Source organism: Delphinus delphis, chromosome 10 (genome assembly GCF_949987515.2).
Source record: "Delphinus delphis chromosome 10, mDelDel1.2, whole genome shotgun sequence".
Taxonomy (NCBI): domain Eukaryota; kingdom Metazoa; phylum Chordata; class Mammalia; order Artiodactyla; family Delphinidae; genus Delphinus; species Delphinus delphis.
The window spans coordinates 15418431-15439551 of NC_082692.2; positions in this window are offsets into that span (position 1 = coordinate 15418431).

Here is a 21121-nt window from a genome sequence, read left to right on the forward strand (position 1 = left end):
CTTCCAGTATGAAAATGGGGTTATCAAGCATGCAGGAGCAAGGGAGGTGTGCGCACTTGGGTCCTCAGTAGGGAGGACAAAGATTTCAACAACGCACAAACCTTTCAGGGAGACCAAGATTTTAAACCTTTTAAGTGCAGAAACTGCTTTCTTTGTCATTTCGTTTTCTCCAGAATAACCCAGGGGTACTCTGCATATAGAAGACATAAATGACATAAATGTGGATGGATGAAGAAGGATTTGAGAAAAAGTGGGAGTCTGAAAAGCAAGAAGGAGCTGCAGTGGTGAGAAGGCACTGCAGATAGTGAAAAAGATAGATGATGGTTTACAGGAAATTAAAATGGTGGCCTTATAGCTGTTGATTTTGCTGTTAGCATGGTCAGGCGGAAGGCTTGTTTGCTTTTTGATCTATTTTCTGATAGATAGCTAAGTGCTACAGGACTGAGAGAGATGCTGAGGATGGGGGCAGAGGGAGGAACTCCACACATAAACTCCCATGCTCAGGGCTCAATAATCTGGCACCCTAATAATATTCTCATGGTAGAGAAACAACTTTGAAAACCAAAGACATAACACTGGAGTGGTACACGGGATTCCAGGTGGTATTTAAGAGAGAAACAAAAGTTAAAAGCAGCATTAAACTTTGTCTATTTCTTCATAGCTTAGAAAAGTCTATCTTTATAACGTATGCTTAACATAATTTCTGGTAGCTATGCTTTGTCATAAACTAAAGCCAAGATTAATTCAACAAGGGAAAGAAATCAGGGTCAACTGCAATACTTCAGTGAATCATAAGATAAGAATTTTTAAGTAAATTCAAATGTCCTTACTTTACCAAAAAGGAAACCGAGGCTCTGAAATGTAAAAATGTGCCTTTTGTAAGATGACCTAGTGGAAGGTCAGAGCTGCCAGCAAAATTCAGGACTTCCAAACTGCAGTCTCCTTAACTTTATTAAGTTCAATAGATTTATGGTTATTTATATTATCAGGTTCTTATTTGTTGTGATACGTGTATTTCTTTTTTCTTGTGGATCATTTTCTTCCTATGAAGATTTTGTAGATACAGCCATTTTCTTTTTGCATTTTTTATTAATTAATTTTTACTGGAGTATAGTTGCTTTACAATGTTGTGTTAGCTTCTACTGAACAGCAAAATGAATCAGCCATACGTATACATATATCCCCTCCCTTTTGGATTTCCCTCCCATTTAGGACAGCACAGTACATTAAGTAGAGTTCCCTGTGCTATACAGTATGTTCCCATCAGTTGTTGTTGTTGGGTTTCTTTTGCATTTATAATTTGAGGATTGACTGGAGTCATTCCTGAGAGAGCTATGTTCAGGAGAACAAAACTGTTTTTCTGAAATTCTAGAGATGACTTCTCTGGAAAAGAGAAATGTATCATTTTGCCTAGAGTTATTTTGAGGTGAAAGATCTCATGATTACTCTGGATTATATTATTCTACAAGTAGACTCCAAGGATACCTACTAGAGCCCCAGAAGTCCTTAATGACCTATGGGGCACTAGAGACCCTATCAATTTGTTTATCAATTTGCAGCTCTAATTCCATGACATGTGAAACACTAGTAAAAAATAATCTCCTGCCTCAATATTTTAAAGAACACAGAGAAATACACAATCACTGTAGACCAGTTAGCACTTGCCAAGTCTGGTTTTTATCATAATACAGATGAAGAGAATCCTCTGTTTGCCAACATCTGTAAAGGGGCTGATTTCCTCAGCTCCATAGTAATCGTTTAATATTAAATCAGTCCACAATTTTAGGGCATGTGTTTCAGAAACCCTTTGTCTAGCATCAGTTGTGTACCTAGACAGTATAGCAGCTGTTAATTTTAGGTTATGGAAAAAAAAATAATGTGCATTTTCCCAAGTCTCAATGGACATTCTTCACAGTGTAATCTAACTTGCTGATGGAGTAAAAAACCTTTAATGCTTTCTAGAAATCAAAAATGTGCTCAAAATAAAGAAGGTTCAACTTTTAAAAGGCAACATCTTCTAGATTCTTTACGTATTTGATGCTTTCTTGGTAGATGACATGATTTTAAAATGCTTTTCGTAAAAAAAAAGATCAAGAATGAAAATAATTACTTAAAGCCAGGTCAAATGTTTTTAAAAGACTATTATGAGCCTTGCAATATCATTTCACGGTTGATTTTAAAAAGAGGATTCCTTTCTGTTCACTGTTTGTCCCTGCCAAATGACACAGAAGAATTTCTCTGGGAGGCTGTGTTTGGAATCAACACCTGATTATCACTCTTTTTAGGAAACAGGATCACAAAGAAATGATCCAAGGGATGAAATCCTAACACTTTAACTCTGCAGGATTGGGTTGAGGACTGTGCTTTGCTTTTAATCCAAGTGCTTCCGGCCTCTTCCCCTTCCGCAATGTTTTCTCCTTCTCCACCCCACCTGCCCCCAGCCTCCCTGAAACCCCAATCTCCCGGGAGCTGGGGCCTGTCCTTCCCATCATACACTTTCTTCTGGAAGCACTGGAAAATCTCAAAGAGAATAAGAGAATCACTTTTTTCCATACTCTGGGAATCTCAGTCCCTGTGGAATTTACCAGGTAGGAAGAGACTGTGTACACTCCGTCCTGCTCATTTCAGAATATCAGCAAAAGTACTTACAAGGCAGCAAAAGCATACAGGCAGTCTCTCCACCTCACCCTCATGGCCATTTCTCCTGTACTTCGGCATTGACTTTGCTGACATCGGCATCACAGGTTTTAAACCACTACATAACGTGGTATGAGGCTGCCGTGGTGGGCAATAGGCCCACACTTGCCCTCAACATCACCAAAGCTCATTAGATCCCATGAATCAAACATTTGCTTCGACGTTAAACACACAGTTCCAGAAACACAAATTTCTGGCTCAGCTAACCCTTGCAGGACGTGAGTTTTGATAAACCAGCAGATTTTCCTGCTGACATTCCTCAGGTTACACACTTTCCTGGTCCTACAGGCAGTGTCAGTTATCTGCTGCCCTCTTTTGAATTTTAAGGCACACTACACTCATAAATAGGGCCTATCGCCTGCAGGAACTTCTTCTGCCTGTCTAGGGGAAGGTGCAACCTTCTGGCTTAGTTTTCTGATGACCAGCAAGGGCTGTTCCAGTGCGGCTAGAATAGTACTTTAACCACTGCGGCTGGTTTTCTTCTGTGGTGACAGCAAAAACCATTTTCTACAACAAAAGCAGCAAATGAATAAGATATGCTATTGCTCTGTTTGGTTTTCTTTTCTTATCTTAACTGAATTTATCACCTGGACCAGTGTCCCTCGGGGCTGATCTATTTATTCCCCGATAGTACTCACATACAATTCTGGCTATAAGGATACTGAAAGGAAGACATATGCCTGAATACATTCCATATGCCTGTCCAGCTGAACACGTCTGTCCTTCTAGGACAATAGCCAGGTTGACGTCCTCACAAAGGTGACAGGGTCACAGAGAAATCAGAAGGTCTTGAAGGAAGGTAGACCTGCTGGGCTGGGTACAGCTCATTAATACCACCTTCATCCTGTCCCCTCCTACCTGTCCACCAGCTGCTCTCCGCTGTGATTACATCATTCCCTCAAGCCATTTGTATAATGGTTTCTTCCCCCAGTCCTCTCTGTTAGCATGTCACCACTCTGTCCTCATGTCTCTTGGTCATCTCTCCTGCTTCCTTGTGCCAAACTAAATATGAAGGGATAGGTGAGAATATGCTCACTGAAAATAAAACAAAAGAAATGATTGCCATCTTTTCCTTCAAAATCACAGGAGTTCTTTGGAGAGCAAGGAGATGGCAACAATGTCGTGCTCAGAAAAATCATGAGAAACTATGTCTAAGGATAAATGTTCTATCAGGAAGTTGATTTCTGTCTACTCTTCTATGGCAATCTCTCTGTCTCTCTGTCTCTGTCTTTCTCTGTCTCTCTCATGCTTTTCTGAGCTCCCCCCCAACCCCCATAGCCTTTTCAGATTTGATCATAAAACATCTTTCCCCTTCAACCTCTTTGCCATGGCAGTCTCATATTGAGAATGGCTGCCCTCTGACCATGGAGATAGGAGAAGTGACCCTACTGTAGCTCCAGGTGGGAAAAGGAATGGATAATAGTATATTCCCCCAGCCAGAAGAAATCCTCAATTTGTCTGATGGCCCAATCAGGCCACTAGAACAGTAAAGTGCACCAAACATTCAGAAGCCCTCACAAAACATTGAGCAAACGTCCCTCTGCACCAGGGCTGGCTTCCTGGGTGTGCAGCCTGTGGGGTTGTTCAGGGTTCTGCCCTTAGAAGAGCCTACACTTAGTTTAATGCTTTGCTATCACTGTCTTGAAATTCTTCAGAATTTTTGAGCATGGGGCCGACATTTTCTTTTGGCCCTACCAATTGCATATCTGGTCCTGCACAGCCTAGTTCTGAGGCATCCTATTTCCTCCTGAAATGGTGGGTTGAGAAACATTTTGGTTTATTTGGGGGGTGGAATGACATGAGCTTTGCCTTGTACCTGCATCAGTTCTCTTAGCTAGAACGCCCGCTTGGAAGGGTAATGCTGCGAGGCTGACTGGTAGTTCCACTCCCAGGGCCAGCAGGCTTGGTCAGTTGTGGAAAGAGAAAGTTTCCATGGAGAACTGTGTGATGCACCTGGAAGGAATCATCATGGCAGGGAGAAAGATGCTGAGAAATTCTGCATCAGGGAGATAGTTCAGTAAAAAGAGAGTTCACAAAAAACTCCCAGGGGTCATCCTATTGTGCCTAGAAGGGAGAGACAAGAAAAACCGTTTCTTCCAGATTCTTCCTTTTCAACTGAAGCCACAAGGCCCCTGGCAAATACTCAGCGATGTTTTTTATGTCTCCTACTGTTTACTCTGAATTCTTCCTGAGCTGTTGCTGAAAAGCACTATATCAACAATTTATTCCATTACGATGCCATGTCATATCGTATATCTTCTGTTCACAGTAGGTTGACATGGCACTGCTTTTGTGTAGGAGCATATATGGATACATATTATCACAATTGCTGGGGAATAGTATTTATTGAGTGCCCACTACCTCATTAGAGGCTACAAACAGAACTGTGAGGACACATATAACAATTTAATAACAGGCAGAAAAAAAAAGATACTTTCTATTTAATTCAGCAGGCAGAAAAACAAAACAAAACAAAAATACTTGATATTTCCTCTCCATGCCTGCTGGAAGGTGGCAAGAAAGACCTCTACAGCACATAGAGCTCTTATCTTTGTTCATTCCCCGAAGAATAATAGATCAGTCAGAGCTCTGATGCTGTTTTAATAATGTACAATTTACAATTCATTGGTTACCAAGCACTCACAGTATAATTAATTTTACAGACCTGTTCAGCAAATCCACGTGGTTTTGTACAATATGCGGGGAGGGGGAGCAGTATCACCAGGAGGAGGGGGGCTGGGGGGAGGAGGCTGCAAGGAGAAAGCCATCTTCCTTCCTCTTTCAAAGTAGCTGAGTCCTGCACCAGCTGTGCAGATGGGCAGGGAACTGTAGTCTGCAGGAGAGATTGCGTTTGATGCACAAATATCTCCCCACCAAAAAGTTTTGGACCAGCAAAAAATACAGCTCTCCTGGGTACCGTGTTCAGTCCTCTGGGAAGATCTCACTAAAGAAGCCTGGTGACTAAACCACAGAGCTACACAAAGCATCACACTTAGGAGGGAAGCTACCTACTTCTTAACTATACTTTTCCATGAATAAAATTTAAACTGCACGTGATCACTCTCTCCCTTCCCAAAGTGTGTAGCAAAGACAGGAGTACCAACTGGGGGTGGAGAGGTTGGGGGAGGAGAGACAAAGATTCCCTGACTGTTTTCATGACTCTCCAGAGGGCCATCATTTACTTGAAGAGGCCTCTGGAAATTCACAGAGAATTCTCAAAGCCAAATAAAATTCACATGAAATGTAGCTAAGTATATTTCTGATCAATGACCTGCTTTGTTTTTAAATCTCTGCTCTGAACCTTTTGGATTTCCCCAGAATATACAAAATGTTTCAGCTTAGAATCAGTCTGTCCAAAAAGGAGAATCTGCTCAATTGTTTATTGCTGTCCTTAAAAACAGAACATTAAAAAAAAAAAGGTGCAGATGAGCTCAACATACTTCTGTTTATTCCTGAAGTCTGTTTTTCTCCTTATCGTGCATTCTAAGGCCCCCCGCGTGGGACACGAACACACGCAGGGTAGAGATTCTGCAACCAGCACCAAGTCATAACCACTTGGGTTATCATGTCCCGTGCACTATGGAGGCCAAGAACTTGGGCTTTACAGGTGCGCAGACTGGGTTTCAGACCTTGGCTTTATCCCTTGCTAGCTATGTTGTTGGAAAAGTCATTTAACCTCTTGAGGCCTTAGTTTTCCCATTGATAAAAATACAGTTGGAAACATTTATATACCTCACAGACTTGTTGAAGGACTAAGGGTGATCATTTGCATACACTGGTCAGCATAATGCCTTAGTTTTGGTGGGTGTGGATAGTAAATGGTCATTACGATTCTGTTGATGTTATTCAGTCATGATTAGTTATTTTGCTATGTTTAGCTTTTTGCTCTTTTTAGCAGCCCAGATAATAACCATAGGAGACACCGATCAACACTGCTTCCATCTGAGCTCTGATGCTGACACAATGGCCATGCTTTCTAGTCTCCCATCAGGTTAAATGGGGGGTGAAGCTCTATGATCATTTCGAATATTCACGCCTAAAATAATCCCACTCTGAGCAGCCTGAACTTCCCTTCATTGGAATTCCAAATGGGTTGATTAACAAAGGTGGGATATCGTCTCCATTAGCACATTAAAGTGCTTTCCACACCTGAGACAAAGCAAAGGAAGGAGGAAGTAGGCAGCATAATGAGGGTGTTTGGTCAAAGACATGTTCCAGAGCCTCCTAGTCGGTCCCCAACAAGGCTCCTCCTGTCTGGTGTTGCTGGAGCCAACAGAACGAGACCGAGTTGTTTCAGAAGCAAAGAAAAGCTTCATTCTTGAATCCGAGAATGGAGAAGTGCGCGCCCAGCTCTAGAGCGCATGCTCCCCCCACAGGCCGTGGGCGGGGCTGCGTTATAGGGCTTCCGGCAGCGGGAGGTGGGGCAGCTCGCAGGGCCGGAGCAGCGTCTCTGCACACGGCCCCCCGCCGCCGTCTTGCGTGGAGGTGTCCCGTGCAGCACTTCTGCACACGCCCGCTGAGCTGTGTCTGGTGCAGCCATTTTGCGCTAGGAACTGCCGGTCTGAAGTGCCAGCTGCGAGGCCTCTGCGCGCGGCACCCTGTAAGCAAGTTAAACCAGAAGGACAAAGGAAAAGAAAAAAACAGGTTAGACTTTATTACCCAGATTCTATTTTTACTTGCCGGGAATTGTTAATAGGCTTTGCTGGTGACAATTAGGCCAACCGTAAAGAGAGAGCTTCACCTCTGATGGGCGTTCAAGTTAGGGAAGTGGAGATAGGTGGGTTTATAAAAAGAATGGAAGTCCCTGAGAGAAGAACGGAACGTAGGACACAATCACTTATGTCTATTGAGTTTAATAGTTCCTGGATACGCTCCTAAATGCTTTGCATGTGTTAATTCATTTAATTTCTCATAATTATGGTTACGATTCCCATTTTACAAATAAGGAATGTGAGGCACAGGGAGGGTTAAGTCCAAGGGGACAGCTTCTTTTTTCCTGTCAACCCAAGAGTCAGCTCTGCAGCTACTAAGACCTTCAGGATAGGTGTTCTACTCGGGACTGGGGCTGAAATGAGCAATGGCTTAAAATATTATTGTGAGACTATAAATTATAGCAACCTGTAGTTGGAAGCCTGGGGAAAGCTGGTAGAGCACTGTCAAGCCAGGATGGTGGGAGGGGGGCTCTGAAGAACTAAAGAACAAGTAGTCCTGAGAAGATGCCCAGAGCCCCACTATGTAGCACTCGGGACCTGTCCGATGGGGACCCATTAAGGATGTTGAGAAGAGGGGGGATTCTTCTCATGTGCCTGTTTACTAGTAGCTCTTCCCCCTGGGGGCTACAAACTAGTTTGTGCCCTTCTGTTTTAGTTGGATTCCTGTGGTTAGGGCAAAAGAGCCCCATTCAGAATACAAGAAAAGGGGACAGAGTGTTGTTGTAGGGATACCCACAGACTGGAACTGGACAGTGAACTGCAAAACGCTTTAGAAATCAGTGAGGCTCCAGGGATCAGCTACTCCTCCGTTGAAAGGCAGTATCATCTGTTTCTGCCCACATCTCGTCATTTCTCAACACATCTCTGCCATCTCTTTTGCTATTTCTTTTCTATTATTTGCTGCCTTTGCTTCGTCAAGGTTTCCAATCCCCCTAAACATGACCCACCTGGGCGTCTCCTGCCCCAGCTCTACCCCAAGCAGTCCCCCTTCCCACCATTTGAACATACTTGTTACAATGTCTTAGTTCGTATTTCCGAGAGAGAAAATCTGATTGACTCGGTTTGAAGTTTTTCTGAAGAGTTATAGGTGCTGTCCAATTTGAGAGTTCTCTGCTCTGCAGTAGGATACCCACACCTGTCCCAATTAGCTGTGAGACAGGCAGTGTGGGTAAGGGTTAGGGTTATGGTACAAAACATGGGCCTGGAGTCTGCTCCTTCTGCAGTGGCTCTGAAGAAGTCAACTTCCATTCAAAGAGTCTCTGTCCAAGGCAGGCATTGCAAATCATCCTGGTGCACCTCTAGACCCGCGTCTGTATCTAGCAGTGGGACCATACTCTCAGAGGAGGGTCACAGGGGCCTGGAAGGAGGCTTCAATTCAGCAGAAAGCTGCCCAGCAACTTCCTCTGGAATTTTAGCCTACATTCCCAATTTCTTCTTGTTTTACCTACTCCTCAATGCCTGCTGAGTGTCACCTGGGAATATCCTCAAAATACACACATGTACTCATGTGCACACATTGGGGTAAGCCTCTGCTCTTCTCCATCAGTCCCTGACCTCAACCCAGCTCTGGATCTGCTCACACTCTTCTTAGGGGGCTTTGGTACCTGCTCTGGATCCTCCCCCGCATCTGTTTTTAGCCTAGCTACTCTCTTGTCAGGGCCAGTGCCTTGGAGGAATTCTCATTTTCTGGACTGTGCAATCTATGACAGATGGACAAATACGTTTTGCTGTAAGGGCACATTGGGTCACAAGTAATACGGATCTGACGTCTATCAACTGTCTAGAGTGAGTTTACTCAACAGCATATGTTAGTATGATTTCAGCCAATTTTGTCACTAGTCCCTCCTCGTTGCTGCTTGTCACTCACACACATCACATCCTTAGGGTTTGTTTTGGTTTGTGGCAAAAATAAAATACAACAAAACAAAAATGTCTCCTACCAAGCTAAGCTTCATTTGGGTTCAATTAATCCTTCTTAATATTTTCATTCCCATCCCACTCTTTTTGTGGAATCTTTTTTTTCCTTTGTCCATTTTTTTCATGTCCAACCTCTTTCTCGCTTTGGTTGTCTAGATCTCCTGATAATCATTTATCCCATGGCAACTCCCTCATCTACCCATCTGGCTCAGCAGGATACAGTTTTATTCTTTTTTTTTTTTTAATTGCCTTCAATACTGTACAGTCACATCTGATTTTTTTTCCCAAGGCAACTGTCAGGGGCATCCTAAGTGTCTCCAAACTATAAGACCCTGATTTACATTGGGCAGCAGATAAATTTGATCCTGGGGAGAGAGATGGGATCTTTTCCTGCAGGAACCAAGCATCTCATATAGCTTTATGTACAGGCACGTTAGGACTCTGGTGTGATTTATAAAGTGCTAGGATGACCCATTGCTCCTCAAAAGACCCTTTTGCATGTCTTCTAACTCAGTGATTATCTCACAGGGAGGTTTAAAAACTGTGGATGCCAGACCCCCACCCAGACCAGTTAAGTCAGACTCTCTGGGGTTGGGGTCCAGACATAAGCATTTTTTTTTTTTTAGTTCTCTCAGTGGTTCTAATGAGCAGTCTTGAGAACCCTTCCTTAGTTCAATAGTTTATAAATTTGGCTGTACTTTGGAATCACTAGGGAGCTTTAAACAATACTGATGGCTGGGTCTCACCCTTGGAGATTTTGACTTAATTGTTTTGGGTTTTGGCCTGAGTTTTTAAAAGCTCCCCAGGTGATTATAATATGCAACCAAAATTGAGAACCAGTACCTTAATGGATGCCTAAAATTTCAACATTAGGCTATCCACCTATAGCCTAAGTTTCTGATTGACACACACAAAAAGAGTTGTCCTTGGGAGAAAGATGATGCTTTTCTTTATTACTTATATCTTAGTGTGAATGTGTTCCAGAAGTAGGATTGCCAGATTGAATACAGGACTCCTGGCTAAATTTGAATTTCAAATAATCAAATAATTTTTAGTATAAGTATATTCCATGTAATATATGGGCCCCATTATATACCAAAAAAGATTATTCATGGCTTTATCTGAAATTCAAAGTTAACGGGGCATCCTGTGTTTTTATTTGCTGAACTTGGTCAGTCCTATCCAGAAGGCTTTCCAAGAGCAGGTTGTAGGAGTGGGGTGTAGAAAAACCACAGAGAGAAACATAGAGACCCCGAGGGGGGGGCACGAGGAATACTGTAGAAAGACCACAAAGCAAAGAAGGGCTATGCCGAGCACAAAATTACTTGCCTTGTCAAACTCGCTCAAGTACCGTTCTTCCACATCTTTGTAAAAATCAACATAATCTTCCCTACCTTATCAGCTTAGGTGGCGGAAGGGCCTGAGAATACATTAGCCCTCAAGACTTCACTGGGACCATGCCCAGCAGCAGACATCTTCAGTCTAGAATCCCATTCCTGCTCAGGCAAGAGCAAGACAGAGGTACAATGCATGGCTAACTTATTCACTAATGTTCTAAATTTTTAAATTTAGAATTCCCTATATTTAGAATTATAAATTTATGAAAATTCTAAATATAGAATTAATTAAGAATGTAATTAAATCTCAGTATAAAATTTAATTATACTCAAAGCTTTCAAAATGTCTGGCTTTGACTTATGATAATTGTAACCTGCTTCCAGAAAGTTAGACGGAAAAAAAAAATGCCTTCAGAATTAGAGAAAGAAGGTAGATATGTAAATAAATATGATAAAGGCTTCCTAAACTAAATTCCCAGTAAACCTATTATAAAGTCTTATATTCCTAGGTACTCTAATCCCATCCTCCACATAAATTCACCTGTCATTTTTTTTCAAGGACATTTTTTATTTTACTTTTCTTTTGAACTCTTCCCTTTACATTTGTAAGTACCTAGGAGGTTTTCCTCCCATTGGTTTCCAAGTTATCCAACAGACTATTTCACATCTGGTAACATGAAATGTCGGTGCACCTAGGAGAACTGGGTCTACGTCCACAGATCCCTCCTTAGATTCCTGAGATTCAACATATTTTACCCTATTAGGTCACCAGGGTTTAGAAAGACAAATTTATTTATCCATAAACATCTTTTCATTTCCCAGTTAAGATGGTATTTAGATTGTTAAATCTGACTAAGCATGAAGTCAATATCCCAGAAGAAAATGGGAGACATTCCTTTGTCTAGAGTAAGTTCCACAGAATACCTGGGTACATAGTGAGCTCTTCTTAGTACATCCCTCCACTCCTCCCAGCCCCTCTTCCTACTCCCAACCAGCCCTTCCCACTGTTTATGTTCCTCGTTTTCTCTTACAATCACCTCATTGTCTTATCTGACAACTCCATGGAATGGCACTTCCCAGGTGTCTTTGAGGTCAGTCAGCCCTGGGTCTAACTGCTGCCTGAGACACATATGGCCTTGTGACCTTTCCATAGCCTTCTCTTAAAATGGAAATGGTATTGCCTTTCCAAAGATCATCCAAACAAGAATGTCAGGAAAATGCCCTTGGCTTTCCAGCAAAACTAAAGAGACTAGTACTCTATTTTGTGGCAGGGCAATGCAAATTAAGTGTTTAAAACAAGGGACATTCTTCTTTCCTTTTGCAGTGGGCATGCCAAACCTCCCACTGACATTGCCCCATCCCAAGGATATAGCTAAGTAGATAGGAGCTCTTGGTTTGCAACGAGAACATCAAGTAACATTGCTGTCCAGCTTATTGATACCTCCCAGATCAACTTCTTGCAGGATCTCTTCCCATCCCTCCCTCTGCATAAAATTTAACCCACTGGAACTCAGAGGTGCAGACCTAGGAGCGGAGCTAACCACCAGGAAGGGCGCATCTGCTCAAGTAAGGAGATGCCAATCATTTTAAGACCTGTTGGGCTAGCTTATCAGGTTCCAGATTTCTCCAGTGTAAAATGCCTGGCGGTTTCAAGGATTGAGATAAGCACAGCTGTAATCTACTATGATCCAGAGCTTATTCACAGATCACAGCTGTGTAATTTCAGGTAACATGCTTCCCTTGTTTGGATTTGTTTAACATTGTTAAATATATAGTCAGACCATCTGCACAGTATTTTTTTTAAATTGGAAATTACAACCATAACTTCCGTTTTATATATCAATAAACTAAACAGCAAAATTTCAAAGGGATCCTTCTGCACCAAGCACAGAAGCAGAATGCCTGTCCCACGCCACACCACTGCCTAATTGCATACTAATTGGACAAACGTGATTAAATATTTCAAGATCTTTACTAATTGCCTCTATTTTAGCTTTAAAATTTGCTTGCCACCAACAAATTTAATGACACTGGTGTCTAGTCATCAGCAAAAAGCCCAAGAGTTGCTCTTTAAAATGTACCTAGTCAGAGTATTTACTGATTGTGCATTGTTTCCAATGTAGCTTAATTAGAAATCCAATCAGTTTGCTAAGTCTAATTATACTTGATTTGTAGATTCAGACTATGATACATAATGAAGCCAAGCAGCTAACAGTAAACGTGCCTGAAATGTAACAATAAGAGAAATATTTTTTTAATGTATGTCTTCTCACTTTAGAAAATCAAGTAATACACACGATCTTTCACGATGGGGATTTGGGAGGTTTGAGATTTTCAAAGTTTCCATGAGCCGGATTCCAATTCTGTTGGTAAAACCTGCTTGGAAAAATGATGGTCAGAAAATATTTCTATGTTTCCATATTAAAGATTAAAAAGAAAAGAGAGACAACTGCTTCCTTCACGTTGACTCTGTGAGAAACTTTCGTGGAGTTATTTCACAGAAGTTGCCTTGATGAAACTGGTATGATTAAAATGGACACATTCATGTAGTTCTTATTTTTTTAAAATTTGCCTTCCCAGATATTTGAGTTGACTATCTCAGAAAATGCCTTATCCAGTATCTAAAACCCACAGTGTTTATATAAGCATATATTCAAATATGTTGAGGGTATAATTTTGTATGTACACAAAATTTTACTGGGAGGAAATACTTCTAAATGTATTCTTGCAGATCTGCAATAATTTGCAACCGATTATTGGTCTGTGAAAACAAGCCATGTGAAGTAGAAAAAAGAAAAGAAGCTTTAAAAAAAAAAACTTAATGCAGATTAAGATGCCAATTACCACTGCCTCAATCATCCAAACAATTTGAGGCAGTGGAAGTTAGAAGGCATTGAATACCCACCCACCTCTCTACATCCCAGAATCCACGCATTTCCATGTTGGCACGCAGGATGCAGACATGCTGCAAATACAAAACGGCCCTGGTGCCGAGAACTGTCCATCTCACCTTACACTTGTCACCTACCAAAAATGGCAGTGTTTTGGAACTGGAAGGATGCCAGTGATAATGCTGGTTCAAAACAAACCTCAAGAGTCATGGCCATTTCACTCTCACTTTGAACACAGTTGGGAGAAATCGATAGATGAATTAGAATGGAGGGAAATGGGTAGAAAAGAAATGTGATTTTTAAGCTTTTGGGATAATATTATAAACATTAATGAAGGATGATTCAAAACATCCTGAAACTCTAAATTAATTACCGTTGACTGTTCAACAATAGACTATTACTTTAACACAGTTATCTTTCCTTTAACGTAAAGCTTATCTTTTTATAACAATGTAGCCTAAAAGAAACATTGAAATATTCTTAGATGAAAGGCTCTGCAGAAGTGCAGTGTGAGCGGTTTTAAGTTTTACATTAAAAGTTGATCATTTACATTTATTTTGGTGTTGCTTTTAAAAGCTGTGCAATAAAATTGCTCCACTGTGAGGGTGTGTATGTGTGTATATGCATGTATGTGAATGTGTGTGTATTTTAATACTCTGACAGATACGTAACTTTTTTCTCTTTCCCTTTTTGAAAAGCATCTCATAGCGTGTACTGAGCCTGGAGTGTTTTCCTTTGCTCTCAGTTCTTTGCCTTTTGACACAATTGCGAATCAACACGGCCTTTAGCCAAGATCCTTATTTTTACTGTTTTGTGTGTAGCTCTTACTTTCCCTGTACTCTGGTGTCAGGCTTTATTAATTTCTGAAAATTTAAGCAAAATGCCAATTATGAAGTTGTTTTTCTCCAATCAGAATTCATCACAGTGACCTTTGGGTTAACAGAGAAAGTCCTCATTGGATGTGACACTATGCAAAGCCTCTTCTTTACCTTCCTTTCTAAGGAAGGATTGCTCTTCGAATATTGCCACCGAGCTATTCAAACACAGTGAGGCGTGGAAGCTGGGGGGAGTCAGAAATCCTCTTATTTCTGAAAGCCGAGGCAGGTTATTTCCCCATCTTCCTTAACCTGATTGTGGTGGGAGAAAGTAGAGGTGTGAATGCACAACCTGAACTTGACTCCGGAATGGCTAATCAAAAGCATAAGTTGACAACCATCTCACTCGCCTAGAATAACACGGTTTCTGTTATTTATTTGACATTAACTGAACCAGGATAATGTTTTTTACATTAAGGCAAAAAAATAAATAAAGGGCAGTGCAGATCTTCACAAATGTCTAGAAAATCAGGAAGGAAAAGAATCACCCAGTGCCGTCGTCTTACTTTTTAAATACTGGAGAATTTTTAAAGGAGTATTTTGTTCCTTTTTTTCCTCGCAGCTTAGTTTTATCTTTTCCTCGTCTTATTAATAAGGCCTGGCCCCTCGTTACCATGCAGCCAGAGCCTAATGAGCCTTGCAGACTCCTGTAATTTCTTCACTGTTGAAAATGCCTGACACTAATCTATGCCATTTATACTAATAAGAGGTGGATCAGCTGATATTTGGTGCAATGAAAATATGCTAAATATACTTTATTGAATTGCACGTAGTTAGTTCTTCCCAGTTTGCTGTATTCCAGCAACAGATGCACAATCATTACCTCTGCGCCCTGTGTGGAGCAAAACCTTTGTTTTTTCAAAAACAGAAAGGATTCAAACCTGGTTTGAATAAATGAGAAAAGTAAGACATTTGAGATGTTAGCTTCCTTTTTTTTAAAATGCTGGTAATACTGACTTTCAAACTCCTACCTCAGAAAAAACATCTTTCCTGTGATTTTCAAATCACAAATATAGTGCTTCCCATTGAAATGGCAATGAAATGAAGATCTGACCTAAAATATGACATTTTATATTAAGTGCACTTTAAAGAAGGCTAAATTTGAATGGATTTTGCATAGAGCTTATTAATCACATCCATAAGGAGCTTGTGGTGATGAACAATTTTCTAATGAATACTGAAGAAACTTTTACCAATTTTAATATATGTTGAACATCGTGTTATTATTCTATTAGGCAAATGCAAACTTCTTTATTTTTCCATTATCAGTCTAATTTTTTTTGATGACTCCGTTGTATCTGCGTTTCTTTTCTTACTTGCCAAGAGACACACGACTGAGGAGACTGCAGGTGTTAGTAAATGCTTCCAACACTTGTGTCGATACCTGGTTTTGGCTCAGATGTCACACACCTGAGAGTGCTTCTAAAAACCTTGTTTAAAATCTATGTATTTATCCAAAACAGTCAGCTATGACTGCATCGTCTGAGATGTGCTGTAAATAAGGTGGGGACTTAAGGGACTTGAGCTAAACGTTTATACCTTCGGACCCCCGGTGCACGACTGCCTGAGGTCCTCCAGTAAGTGAGTTCAGCAGGGGAAGCGCAGTCTTTGGAGGGAAGCCGATTACAGAATTGAAATTTCTCATTCGCTTTGCTCACATTTGACCAGAGATTTAGAAGGAGAATAGCAGAATGATCCGGAAGGCAGAGATGAAGTGAAGGTGTCGAATGCCATCCAGAACCTCAGTTCCTCCATCCCATCCCAGTTATTTTTCTCCTAGTGGGACTCACGTTTGACAGTAGGCCCAAACCACTCAGTGACGAAAAGAGAAGGATGTACTATGTAGTGCTGCTTCAATGTATTTCACACGCATTTGACTCTCTCTCACCTGTTAGCAAGCCCCTTGACTGTCTCCTGGTCAGTATTTCCCTGGAACATGTTTTATATTTGTTTGGGTGGCATACCTCACACTTATCTACGAGAATAGTTCTCAGATTTCAAAATGTCCGTTAATTTATTCCCTAAGAGTATTATGGGTCCATTCTTTGGCTACCTCTTCCCCGGGTCAATTGCTCTATCTGTGCCTTCTAGAATCTCTCGCCTCTCAACCTTTGCCAGTGCAGGTGCCGTAACTCCTCAAAGATTAATTCTGGTTTGTAGGTGTGATAGAAATTAGCTTGGCTTGCCTTCAGAATCCAGTGCCCTAGCCTACTAACTCACCTCCTATAATCTTGTGCATTTAGGCAGAGCAAACAAACTAATCTGCCAGGAAATACTAATGGGACAGTGTCAACACAGACATCCTTTGTATTAACTGTTCCAGTATTATTACCCTGCTCCTGAAATCCAATCAGACTTCACTTCCCTCTCTGTAGTTGGAAGTCAGTTAGAAAGGATGCGTGTTTGTATGTACCTACGAGTACACACACATGCCCCTTCGCACACCCATATACCCCTCACCCATGCATGTGTGTGCCTGTGCAGACACAGGTCCCATTACTAATTAAATTGCAAGTGCTACCCCATGTTTCCGGTTAGTTGTTCCAACTCACGAAGGCATACATTCTGTGTGCATGTCTTCTGCCCTGCATCTCGACATTTTCCAACAGATGTTAGCTAATGTCGTTGTAGAAGGTTCACAGTGGTTGCTGCAAGCCCAATAAATCTTCCTCTTAAATGCAAGCACTCCACCATCCCAGCATCTTATACCTATAATACATTTTAATTACTTGGCTATTCAAATTATACTAAATTAGATCTGCACGGAACAGCACCACGGATTTGTCAATTTACAGTTAGGCCACCACAAATAGCATAAAATCGGCAAGTGCACTTTTATTGGAACTTGCAGGAGCCACTGAAGTCTGATAACTTTAAAATTATTAAGTGACAAAGATTACTAGCTCTCTGGTTCTACTTTGCTTCCCCATTACCCATTTAGGTGACAGCTGCTGTATTACACATAAAGATGAACCATTCCTTAAGGGATGATAGCGGTTCCGCTGTGACACTGCTGGCATAAAGCATTATCAGACCATGGCTGCACTTGGAGCCATCACAGTCTCCTAGGCACCTATCAGTACCCTCATTATCTGCATCACGGAGTGCCGAGAACGAACACTGCCAGGCCTCACGGCTTCGCAGCTCATTTGAGAAGCGGAAATTAAACGTCCCAGGAGAGAAAACAGGCACACTGTAACAGCACCGACGCTCTACACCAGTAACATGTCGACCGCTGTAGCGCGGACTTCTATCTCATTAATTTAATAGGCTCCTGGAATGAGGATGGGAAGGTGGAGAGGCAGCCTTGACGAGATTACTGAGCAGGGTTGGCATTGTGTGTCTTACAAGCTCATAACACAACGAGGGCTTACTGTGGGTATTGCGGCTCTTCAGATATTTGTTGGGGCTTTTAGAAGCACTGAACTGGCAAAAAGAAATGAAGGGAGGGAGAGAGAGAAAGAGGGAGGGAGATCACCGAACAGAGGAAAAATTAGCTGATCATAAACATGATCTATGTTTATATTATGCAGCATCCTACGTGAGGCGAAGGGAGCTTTGGAAGGCTATGGATAAAATAAAGGTGTTCTTTCCACACAGGAAAAGAATCCCTAATTGTGTGTGTGTGTGTGTGTGTGTGTGTGTTTGAGAAGCCTATTTAACAGAAGCCCTTGCCCTGCTGAAAATGGTTTTTCATAGCACTATTTCCATAATATTTGTAAATGGTTTTGCTCCAAAAATATCAAATCCTTTATGATCACAGTGGCATCAGGCAAAACAAAGCTAAGAACCAGGGGATTATCCAGATAAGCCAGACCAAAGGAAACTTCTCTTAAGAAAAACAAAATGTCTGAAGTCTCCAGGTGATAGAAGCAATAGTGTTTTTTCACCTTGAATAATCTGATTAATGGCGGCAGTTCTCAGCTGGGTAGACCTGCCCATTTGGGTCCCTACAAGTCCAAAGAGATTCAAGACAGTCCAACTCTGAGATTATCAACACAGATTTTTGTACACTGAATTTTAACTTTTAGTGACAGTTCTCCATTGTTGTCATTTGTTTAAAGGCCTCAGGAGAAACCACAATTAAGAAATCTAGTCCCCTGCACTTTTGACATTGCTGACGAAGACCATTCTTGGCCTCAGTTTCTGTATTAATTAAATGCAACTGCATGGTATGATGTAGAGACTTACGTGGTTATGAAGAATTATTAGTGGTATATAACAGACCTGGTAAATCTCTGATCACTGTGATCTTTGTCTTCATGCTCCAGCCTGGCAGGATTATGGGGTAGTTGAAAAGATAGCTTGCTGTTCTCAGGATCAGAGGAAAAGGTTTTGTGTCTCAGCACAATATTTACTTGCTGTGTGTCTTTAAGCAAGTCACTTAACATCTAGTTCTTAGAATAGTTGTGAGAATTAAGATAATGTAAATGAAAGCCATTGGTATGGTATGCTAGTGTTCAAAGTTGTTTGGATGGAATCAGACTCTATATTATTGATATATACTCCTCTGTGTTCTAAAGTGGATTTTTGAGAGAATATTCAAATTCAGGAGGGGAGCTTTTAAAAAGAGAGGAAAATGAGGAAAAGAAGGGGTGGTGACATGAATAGAGAAGTCTTTCTCTATCACGTATCAGGCTCCCAGGATCCTGCTACTCACATCACAGCTATTTTTAAGCTACATGGGTCACAGATTCGTTGGGGATCTGAAGACAGCTGAGGACCTCCCTGCTAAGAAAAAAAATTTACTAGTGCTTACAATTTCAGAGTCACAGATTTCCTGAAACCCAGCCGTGGAGCTCAGGTCAAGAACACTTATTTCAGAGAACAGGTATATTGTGAGACTTTATGTGATATCAGAAAAGAAATCACTTGTTCTTCTTTCACACACACACACAAGCACACACACACAACGATAATCCAAGCACTCTTATGCAAGGATACAGGTGATTGAGAAAGCAGAGTTCTGAGAATCATAAGCCATCCGCATTCTCCTTTCTCTTTCCTCTTTTGTTCTATACTGCTCCGCTTTTCGACATTTAGGACATGGATATACTTGGATGTTGGGTTCTGGGAGGCTTGAGACCAGTCCTGCTCCTGGACCACCGGAATGTTGGAAGCAGAGATCAGAAGCTGAGGTAGCTCAGAAGCAATCAGCCTTACTTTACAGCCAGTGAGCAGTAGCAGAAGCAGCAGAGGTGTTTACCTGTGATCAGAGTGTCCCTGCCCTTAGCAAGGAGCTGGGGTCGTGGCCAGCTGGGGACTGGCCCCATCCAGTCCCTGTCACTGGCCTCTGGCTTATTCTTCTCAGTCTCTGTATGGATAAGTTGCCTAGGACCCCAGTTCTTTCAGGAGAGTTCCCTGTCAGGTCTTTTTTTTCAGTAGGGGACTAGATTCCTGACCCCAATTCAGGCTAGAGAACTGAGGCTGGGACTTCTGCCCATCTCCAGCTGCCAGCCTGCTCTGGGCATCCCGCCTGCCTCTCCCAGACCCCTCCCTCTCCTACTGCTGCTACCTGCCCAGGCCACCTGTACTGCCTGGTGGCTTGAGGGCAGCATGGGGTCTCTAGGTACCAGCAGTCCTTGGCCTGACAGGCTCTGCACATAATAAATACTCAATAATTATCTCTTGAATAATAATGTGACAATATATAAAGAAAAGAAATATATAAAGAATAATGTGACAATATATAAAGAATTCCCAGGGAATGGGAAGAAAAAAGGAATAAAATGTGGACAGAGGTCGTTAGGGGGTGGGGTAGGGGGAGTTGTATCAACACACTTATTACCTGCTAAGAATTAGAATAAGTTGAAAATTCTTCCCCAGATCTCAAACTGTTGTGCTGCTTTTTCATATGCCACCTCAAAGACAGGTCTCCCACATATGGGTGGGAATGAAAGAAAAGAAGAGGTGACACCTTGCAAGAGAAAACCTACAGAGGGACACTGGCCTGCCTCCACACCTTTTACTGTCCCATCCTGTCCCCCATGCAGAAGAGAGTCTGTCTCTTGTGAGAGTATTATGATCACACTACCTAAGAACCAATATTTCCCTAAAATATACTGGTTGCCCAATCCAAACTGCTTATTAATTGCAAATATGTTTTCCTCCTGGAGTTAAAAGATGACATCTGTGCCTTCATCATCCTCCTTGAAGATGTACTGCATGCTTTTCAGGAATCTCCCCCTCCACATGTAAAAACCTGCTTTGCCAGAACTTGTCTCCACTCCCTTCCACCTAGAGCTCTACTATACTCACAGAGCACCCAGAAGCTGCCGCTTTTGATGAAAAAAATGAGAGGTGCTGTGTGACTACTTCCCGTTGGTGTGGAAAATTTGCACACTCCCAATGGAAGACCTCACTGCTCTCTATCAACTGATCCTACCTAGAAAAACAAGAGCAAAAAATCAACTAGGAGTATTTGATTCAAACTACTGTCCGAGCAGGATATTCTGAAATTATCCAGAAATTAACTCCATGTCTCCCACACAACAAATAGAAAAACATCCACATTGATAACAGCCTGACTCTCTAACCCAGTGGTTCTCAACCAAGGGTAGTTTTGCCTCCAGTGGACATTTGGCAATGTACGGAGACATTCCCAGTAGCCACAAGTAGGAAGGTGCTATTGGCGTATGATGGGTAGAGGCCAGGGATGCTGCTAAATGTCCTACAGTCGCAGGACAGCCCCC